Source organism: Manis pentadactyla, chromosome 1 (genome assembly GCF_030020395.1).
Source record: "Manis pentadactyla isolate mManPen7 chromosome 1, mManPen7.hap1, whole genome shotgun sequence".
In the NCBI taxonomy this organism is placed as follows: domain Eukaryota; kingdom Metazoa; phylum Chordata; class Mammalia; order Pholidota; family Manidae; genus Manis; species Manis pentadactyla.
This window is the reverse complement of record NC_080019.1, coordinates 5,658,610-5,667,801: the sequence shown is the minus strand read 5'-3', so window position 1 is coordinate 5,667,801 and position 9,192 is coordinate 5,658,610. Positions and strand designations below refer to the sequence as shown.

Here is a 9,192-nt window from a genome sequence, read left to right as displayed (position 1 = left end):
GAGATGCTCAAAGGGCACAGACCCGCATGGGCCCTTCTTCCCAAGAGCGCTGTGTCGCCCTTGCCCTCCCATCTGCCTCCCATCTCCTCCTGTCCCACATCTGTCCCCACATCACAGGGAACTGTGAGCTTTCTGATGGCCGAGTGAGCTTAGCTCACCCAAAACACGTTTACCCATAACTGAACGGGGTGCCGGGAAAACTGTGAAAATTGTGTAGAAAGGGTTTGTTTCAGAGGCTTGCTGTGAGGAAGAATTGAAACAGGGCTGTGGAAGCACAGTGCCTGGAACAGAGCGGATGCACATGAGCTCTTCTGAAGTCTGGCTGTTCACCATCCTCCCAGTGAAGCCAGTAAAATTCTGGCAGCAGGTCCAGAAGTGGCATTTCATTTTTGCCTCTCAAAGAAATCGATTCAGCTGAGAAGCAAAGGACACGTTCAGAGCTGGGGAGGGCCAGCCCCGCCCAGGCCAGATGCCCAAGAGACAGGAGCATCTCTCCCTGCACGACTTGGCAACAAGTTGCCAGCTCCTTCTCTGTGCAGCTCTCTCCCCCCTGAGAAATACCTGATCCAGTTACCAGCTCACCGAGGGCTCTCCTCCTGCCCTGGGCTGATACTCTGTCCGCCTCCACTGCTTGGGAACAGCTGACTTGTACTTAATGCTGCAGGAATCAAGACCCCAGGATCCCTTTAAAAGGGTGGGCAAACCCACTCCTGCCCCGGGGGCATTCAGCATGGGGCAGAGCCTGGGCTGCAGATGCTGCCAGGGGAACCACTTAGGAAGGGGGTCTGAGGAGTGCCTACGCCTCAGTCTAGGAAGTCTGCACTAGAGAGAGCCCCGGGGGCAGGAGATGAAGGGCTGGAGCCCGGAGCACTGGAAGGGAGGAGTCCCCCCCTTCCATGCAGGCCTGCAGGTCTGTCCCCAGATCTGGAACCTGTGCAGAGGTCCTCTAGGAACCACCAGCGTCGGGGGAGGGCTTCAAGCAATAGCCTGATACATGGCGGAAGGCGAGCAACGCGGAGGAGCTGGGGGCCAGGCAGGAGGAGGGAAGCCTGAGCGCATGCGGCAGGGAGATGCAGGAGCCCACGGGAGAGTCCGAGGAGCCGGGGAGGGCGAGGCAGCCCTGGAGCTCAACCCCAACAACCTGCCGGGGTCCCTAACACTCGTCAGGGACGGAGGCCCCCAGGGACTGAGCCCTAGGAGACCAGCTGCCCTGGGTGGGGCAGGGATAGCGAGGCATGTCTGCCTGAAAGAAAACAACATTCCAACGGGGGAGAACATTGTTTCCTCTGCTCTCAACACTTCGGACGCCGGCGGAGCGGATTTTCCCTTCGAAGCGCTTCTGTGCTCCTCCGCGGACACCAGCTGGTGCGCGTGTGCGGCGACTCAGTCCGCTTCTGACGCTGACTCCCCAGAGCGAGTGTGCACGGAGCCCTTGCGCTAAGCTCACACTCCCGCAGCGCTGACCCCACTGCAGACCGCAGGGGCAGGTCCACACCTCCTGTCCTGACCGACGGGCTTTGTAAGTCAGGGCTTCTCACGACCCTGCCCCTGGCTTTGGTAATTTGCTAGAACTTCTTGCAAAACTCCGGAGAGTGCTTTACTTGTTATCATTGGTTTATTACAATGGATACAAGGGGAAGGGATGCACAGGGCACGGGATGGGGTGGGGAAGGGGCACGGAGCGTCCATGCGGTCTCCGGGCCAGCCGTCCTCCCTGCCTCCCCACGTGCGCACCGACCAGACCCTCTCGGAGCCCTTCCGTTAGGGTTTTTGTAGAGGTTTCATTATACAGGCGCGATCGATTAAATCATTGGCCATCGGTGATTAGTTCAACCTCTAATGACAGCGTTGGTTCCCTTAGCAACCGGCCCCCATTCCCGCGGGGCTTCCGAAAGCCATCTCTTGAACGTGAACTCAAATTGGGCTGAAAGGGGCTAGCTATGAATAACAAAAGATGCTCCTTTTATCTTCATCAGCTTGCAGATGTCTCAGGAGCTGGGAACAAAGATCAAATATTATTAGCAACAACAGCAAAAAATGTTTCTCTCACTTTTATCACTTAGGAATTATAAGGGCCTTAGGACCTCTAGGCAGGAGCTGGGAATAAAGACCAAAATACATTTTTCTTATTATATTACAATACCACATTGCCTTACCCTGGGCCCAGGAAATACCCTCCATAATGCCTGGCACAGGGTCCTAGTCCTTCTTTATGCAGACGGCTCCTGCATAAAACAGGTCAGTCACAGGGTGTAGGCAAAATGGAAGTTACATGGTATCCTCACCTGATACCACTGTGTAGGTGCGACGAGGTAATTAGCCTGCTGTGCATGTGCGCGCTCGCATACCTGTTGGCTGTAAGCCATTACTGCAGGTATTGCTATAAAAAGAGTTCCCCCGATGCTAAGAATAGAGCCTAGAGAAGCTGGAGCCGAGGCGGAGCCTGAGACGGGCTGGCTGCATGCAGAGGCGGGCGTGATCCTAGCGCTTGACCTGCCACAGTGAGAATGAAGCTTGGTATGATCCCCTTTTTACCCACAATGTTTTGTTGTTATTATATAGTCTCACCAAATCCACAGTGAACTCGCCCAGGGCTCAGACCCTCAGGTGAGACGCAGGGCCTTGCTTTCAGGAACTTCTCATGGAAGACTTGCTTGATGTTGATCAACAGGGCTTGGAGGCATCCAAGGATGGGGTCTCTCATCCCCACATGCAGCTCTAAAGGCCGGACAGGCTGTGTTCAGGGACATGAGCTTCCACTTGCCATCTTCTGAGCCTCTCAGAAGCTTGAAATTCAGACTTAAGAGGCTCATTAAGTGGTCTGTCCAGCCCAGCATTTGTCTCTGAAGCTCTGATGGTAGGCGATCGATGATTGTATATTGGAGTGAATTGAACAGGAGTAAGAAGGGATATTCTTTGAAAGCTTAAAGATTTAATTTGCAAGTTCCCTGAAGTAAAGGGGTTAGAGATATTCCTAAAATATCACATTATGGCCTAAACATTCTGCAACCAGAAGACTGGATTCCAGCACATGACTGAGCAAGCCCTTAAAGCAGCCAGGGCCACCACTTTCCATCCTCTGTCAAAACTCCTGGTCTCTGGCCTCATGGTTGGCACTTAATAAATGCTAATTGAAGCATTTATTATATAAAATAATATATTATCATTTACTATATAAAATATATATCCAGTATTATACAAATGTCAGCATTGTGTAAGAATTAATAAGACATGCAGCAGAAGTAGAAATCTGCAGACCAGAGAAAGATTTGGTAATCAGAAATCAGGTTGACACAAGTAACCCAAAGTCATAGAGAAGCTCTCCAAACGACTGCGGTTACTCAACTCAGACAGCATTGCAGCGTCTGGACGGGTTTTTCCAGCCCTGCTTTTGCAACCATCAGTAATCATGGCATATCCATTAGCTCTATCTTGGATTCTTTGGAGGATGAAGTCAGTCTGAGTGCCCTGAAGTCTAGATGGTGGCTCACAGTAACAGTTTCCAGGGATCAAGTTTAGATACAGAATGAATTGACAAAATAAAAGGAATTCCTCTTCCAGCACAATGTGCAGGACTTGGCTTTGAACTCAGAGCAAACACAGTGACCCTGAGACACAGTGGAAAGGCCGTCCACCCATGTCCTGGAAACTCTCTGCCTTTGTCTCCCGGTGTGGACACTCCTAACCACAACAGAAAGTCATTTAGCCACTTTCTCAGTCCATGGCCCTATTAGTTATCTACTGCTGTGTAACCAACTGAGTGGCTTAAAACAATGCACATTAATTATCTCACAGTTTCAAGTAGAGATCCTAAGGGCATAATGCTGGGTTCTCACCTGGAAGCTTGACTGGGGGAAAATATGCTTCTAAATTCACTCAGGTCACTGGCAGAAATAATTTCCTTGTGGTTATATCACTGAGGGCCCTGGAGGTTGCACTCACCTCCTAGCAGCCACTCCCAGCTCCTAAAGGTTTCTGGGGTTTTCTTGCCACATGGGCTTTCCCAACATGGTCACTTATTTCATTCAACCAGCAAGGAGAGTGTCTAGGGCGAGTCTGTTAGCAAGATGGAGCTCTCTGTAACACGACCTAAGAGGTGTAGTGACGCTCCATTACCCTTTGCCATATTCTGTTGGTTAGAGGCGAGGTCTTGCTTACACCCAAGGGGAGGGCTGAGTTCAAAGCAAAGAAATGCACACATGGAGGCAGGGATTGTGGGGGCCACCTTAGAGTCTCGGTTACAGTGGTCAAGTCTGATAGTTGTCCAGCACCCTGAAGGCCTCATGCAGAATTCATCATGAGGTGTTAAAATTCTTAAGACCCAAAAAGGGAAGGAGATGAGGAGATTCTTAACTGTTACTCCCAAGGCCTTTCATGGATTATGTACTTGGTCTCCTGTAGGATTCTTCCCCGGCCAGGTAATCAGACCAGGGCCATCTGAAAATGCTGAGCTCACTCCTAACCCCACCATTTGGGGATCTGGCAGCCTCTCCTTACTCCACGGCCATCTCTGAGAGATAGAGCTTCCCATTGTTAAAAACGAACAACAGGCCCCAAACGAGACTTAATACCTAACTGAGCAGCAGCTTCCGTTGCTCTCAGGAGTGGAGCTTAGAACCAGTCTGGAATTTCCCACTCCGCGGCCCTAGTGAGGTCGTCTGCATGATAAGACCGCAGTCCCCTCCTCCGAACGGAAGGTGACCTTGCCTGAAGCAATCCGTTTTTTCTTTTGATAATAATTTCCTTCTCCCATTCTGTTTCTGCCTATGAAAGCCTCCTAGCTTAGACAGTTCTTTGGAGCCCGCTTGGATTTGTTAGAAGGGATGCTGCCCAATTTACCAGTTGTTGAAGACAGCCAATTCCATCTCTAAATATACTCGGCTGGACTTTTGGTCTTTAACAGTGACTTCCCCTTCTCCTCAGCGAACACTGTTTGCTCCTCTCCCTGCAGGGCCCAGAGGCCTTTTGCCCGCTTCTGGCTTTCCTCCTCTGGTCCGGTCTGTGCACCAGCCAGGGCTCAGAGGATCTGAAGCCAGGCTCTCAGCAGCAACTCGGTGCCACCTGCTCAGGGCCGAGGTGCTGCATGTCAGCAGAGTCCCAAAGCGTTGCCCTCTACTCTGGAAGTTAAAGAGCCCCAGTGTTAGGGGCCCCGCACCTGCATGTTTGGAAGAAAACGTGGATGGCTCGCTGTGGGGGCATGGGCTGGCCATCTCCTTCCGTCCTCTGCCAGGCCCAGGCCTGAGCTGGGCAGTCCTCCATAGCCCCAGCTGCCGTGGGCTGGAGAAAAGCAGGCAGGTTGTCCGTACCTGGAGCAGTTTCCAGGCCCCACTTAGCTTATCAGCTGCTCTGCCCTTACCTTGACACTGAGGCCTTGTGAGCTGATAGCATCTTCCCCTCCTGCCAGAGTCAACACTTCGAGGGTGTGGGGGCTGCTGCGAAGCTGGGGCAGCTCCTGTGGGGGCGGGGCACCACGTTGTCCCCAAGGCTGCAGGTGCTCAGCCTTCACCATGACAGCTCGAGGCCTACGGTGACCACTGGGGGCAGTGGGTCCCAGAGGGGAGCCATCTCTTCCCTGCCTGCAGCTCTCCGGGCTCTGTTTTAGTAAAGTCCACCGTTCTGCAAATCTTGGCCCCATGGACATGTGCTCTTACGGGCAGGAGACCTGTGCTTCCAGAAACAGGAGCCCCTGCAGGAATACAGTGTCAGCACGCGGCAGGAGCTTTGAACCTCCACCGGCAAACCCCGGAGCTGCCAGGGCAGGCCTCCAAGGTGGCAAGGCCATCGGCTGAGCACCTGCGGGCTCAGGAATTCTGTGTGGTGGCAGAGGCGCGGAGCCACACGCCAAGGATCCCACGCCAGGGTTCCTAGCAGGCGCCACCAGAAGAAAGGAGCAAGTTCTGGCTAGAAAGGCATCTGACGAGAAGCGCAGACTCGGCACTCTGGGAAGCATTCAGGCCCCAGGGGCACGTCATCCCCAGAGTGATTTATGGCAAATCAGAGCGACTTAGGTCCCCAGAGGACCCCGGCTTCTCATTCCCTGTGAGAAGAATTTCATGAGGAGGAGAGAGGGAGGCCTTGCTGGCTGTGCTGGGAGGTGACACTGCAGAACCAGTCTGAGCGGCCTGGGCAGGTGCGCGGGTGGGGCTCGGCCGCAGCATGCAAGGTCCCCAGCGGGGTCAGCAGGCCCTCCCTCCAGTCAGGCAGCAGCCGCAACCGGAACCAGTCTGCGGGCTTTTGATGGTGGCTGTGCCGGCAAACGTGCCGTGAGCAGAATGACCAAGCAGGGACTAAGCCCCTCGGGCGGGCAGGCCCTGGTCCAGTGGGCAGCAGACCCTGGTCCAGTGGGCAGCAGGGCGGCGGCTGCCCGGGGCTGGGAGGCAGGAACCTCTGCCTACGCCGTGTGGCATCACCGCAGGTTGCACTGCTGGAGAGAACGCTCTCCGGGCCCCAGGTCGGGGTGCGAGAAGGGGCCGGGTGAGGGACGATCCTGGCCGGGGCAGAGAGAGCGAGACAGAGAGAGCTCACCATTCCCGACAGAGGCCGCAGCCCTGGGTGGGGACAAGTGTGGGCGTGGCACCCCTCATGACACCGGGTGGGCTTGTGTCTGCGGACCCGGCTCAGAACTCAGGCCGACCTCCAGGTCACCTTGAATCCGCTCCAGGGACACTTGACTATAGTGCCCGGGCCGTTCTGACGTGTGACCTTGCCGCAAGGACAGACGGCATCCCTACCATGTGTGCGAAACCAGTTTCCTGGAGGGGAGGGTGAGAGTCTCCATCCAAGGCTTTGCACCTGGGGTGCTCTGAATGCAACGCAAATGTGCAGAGACACTGATGCCCTCGGGGTCCCTCGGGGACCCTGGGGACCCTGGGGCGAGCCCGTTGTCTTAGTCGCAGCAGCTCTCTCCTGTGCTCCGTCCTGTGGCTCAGGCATCATCTTCTCTGCATGCCGCAGGTGAGAGAGGAGGGGAGACACTGATGCCGGGCTGGGCCAGGGGGCCACTCCCCAAAAGGAGCTTCACAGAAGTGCCCCATTGGAACCCTTAGGAGAAGGACCATTAGCTGGAGAAAGCCTGGGAGTGACAAGTAAATATTGCATTTGCTCTAGTTCTCTGGCCTCTAGGGAGAGAATCCGCATTAAAAACCACAAACACCTTCGCAAAGGGCTGCTGGTATTCTTCTCAGAGGAAGAGGTAATATGACGAAGAACAGTTTATTCCCCAGGCAGCCAGAGGTCAGGGACTTGGCCTCCTTTAGGTACCACGCATCTGGAGTGTGGCCTCCTGGGAAGGCAGAGAGCTGGGAGGAGAGGTGGCAGGTTGGCGTCAGCCATGTGGCCTGAGATGAGAGCTCCCCCCAGCCCCCCTGTTAGCTCCTTGGCTCTGCGGAGAAGTTTCCAAGGTCTCCAGTCCTCATGTGAAGTGGGCAGAGAGCTGGGCTTTGTGTCTCACTGACGCCGGCCAACTGAGGCAGCTTGTGAGAGGCCCTCCGGGCTGAGGCCCGCCGCTAAGGGGCGTCATCTGCTTTCCTTGTCCTTATGTCTTAGCCTGCTCCGGCTGCTGTCACAGAACACCACGCACTGGGGGGCTTCAGCAACAGCCATTCAGTCCTCACAGTTCTGGAGGCTGGGAGTCCATGATCTGGTGTCCGGTGAGAGCTGGGTTCCTGGTGCACAGAGGGCCGTTGGCTCACATGTTCTCACCTGGCAGAGGGGTGAGGGGCTCTCTGGGGCCCCTTTATAAGGGCACTAATCCTGTTCACGAGGCCCCCACCCTCAGGACCTAATCACCTCCCAGAGGCACCACCACCTAATCTCACCACATTGTGGGGTAAATTTTCAGCCTGTGAATTTGGGGGGCGACATCAGTCTATAGCACTGGTAACTAAACCAGCACTTATTCAGCACCCCGTGCTTCCTTCTAGAGATGTGTTCTTTGCTTTTTTTGGTTTGAGTCTGTATAACACAGCGTACACTTGGAAAAGTACATAAAACCAAAATGTAGTTTAACAAAGAATGATAACGCCTAGTCCTGTGGAGCCACCCACTAGCTCAAGAACCGTGGCAGCACCCAGAAGGAAGTGTGGGGGCGAGGACACCCTTGCAGCAGAATGGTCCACATACGTGTCACTTTGTATCCCCATTTTACATAATAGGAAGCAAGACTGGGGCAGAGTACCCCCCTTTCCCAGGGCACACAGCCCAGCAGCAGCCGGGCCAGAACTCAGGCCCATGTGTGCAGGCTGGTGCCGACTGTAGGGCTGCTGACAGCAGGACCAGAGGGCTGGGGCCCAGAGGAGGTGGGCAGGTGGCGATGGGCTCGGGGGGGCGGCTGCGGATTCACTGTCCTGAGCAGGGAAGGGTGGGAGGGGTGGTAAAGGGCCGTTACTTTCGGGTGAAGAGGGAGCTTTCCCCCAAGGCATGGGCTCCCCAGCATTTCTCCTGGTTCTTCCCTGACAGTGCCAGGGCAGCCCACCCTCCTTCAGCTTGAGAGAGGGCACTCGGGAATCTTCCTGTCGGGCACAGGGCAGCAGGTCTGGGAACTGAGCAGAGCAGGGCCTCCAGATGAAGGAATGTCGTGGACACCAGAGGAAGCCGTGCAGGAAGATGGGGCCCAGGGAGGGAGGCTCCCCGCTGAGCCAGCTCAGCGCCCCTGGGCCCACTGTGCCCCAGGGAGACAGATGGACTGTCCGCAGAGGAAAATGCTCTGCCAGGCTGGCCCGAGGGCTCCACTGGGTTTCACGTCAGATAAGGCAGAAAGCACAGGCCGGTGGCAGGTCAAGGTAACCCTGTCAGAAAGTGTTATCATTCTGTTTTCTTTCACAGGGCCATTATGCAACGTTTCTGCTTTTCCATAAACAGCTGGGGCTGGGGATTTCTGAGACCTGTTTATATAGAATTAGAACTTCTTTAAAAAGGCACTCTGACAAGAATCATGTCCACCTTGCCCTCCACCTGCCCCATTCCCACACCCCACTAGGTAAGCTTTATTTTTTTGTTTCTTATGCATTTCTCCAGAGCTTAAAAAATGCATAGCCAAGCAAATCAAATCTAGATTCTTATTCCTCCAACCCCACCCCCCTTTTTAAAAAGAAAAGTGACCTATTGTACATAATAGGCTTATACCTTGCTTTTTTCCCCCAATGATAACAAATGTTGGTAAAATACATATAAGACAAAGTTTATCATCTTAAC

The 9,192-nt window shown here is 54.4% G+C and overlaps 1 long non-coding RNA gene across 1 annotated transcript; it reads right to left on the bottom strand.

Moving 5' to 3' along the window:
* Positions 1–1,584: 1,584 nt before the first annotated feature.
* LOC130679594 (uncharacterized) lies at positions 1,585–2,272 on the bottom strand. Its single transcript, XR_008992611.1, has 2 exons — positions 2,157–2,272; positions 1,585–1,995 (listed from the first exon to the last, which is right to left on the bottom strand). It is a non-coding gene; the product is annotated as an uncharacterized LOC130679594 (long non-coding RNA).
* Between the last annotated feature and the right edge of the window lie 6,920 nt (positions 2,273–9,192).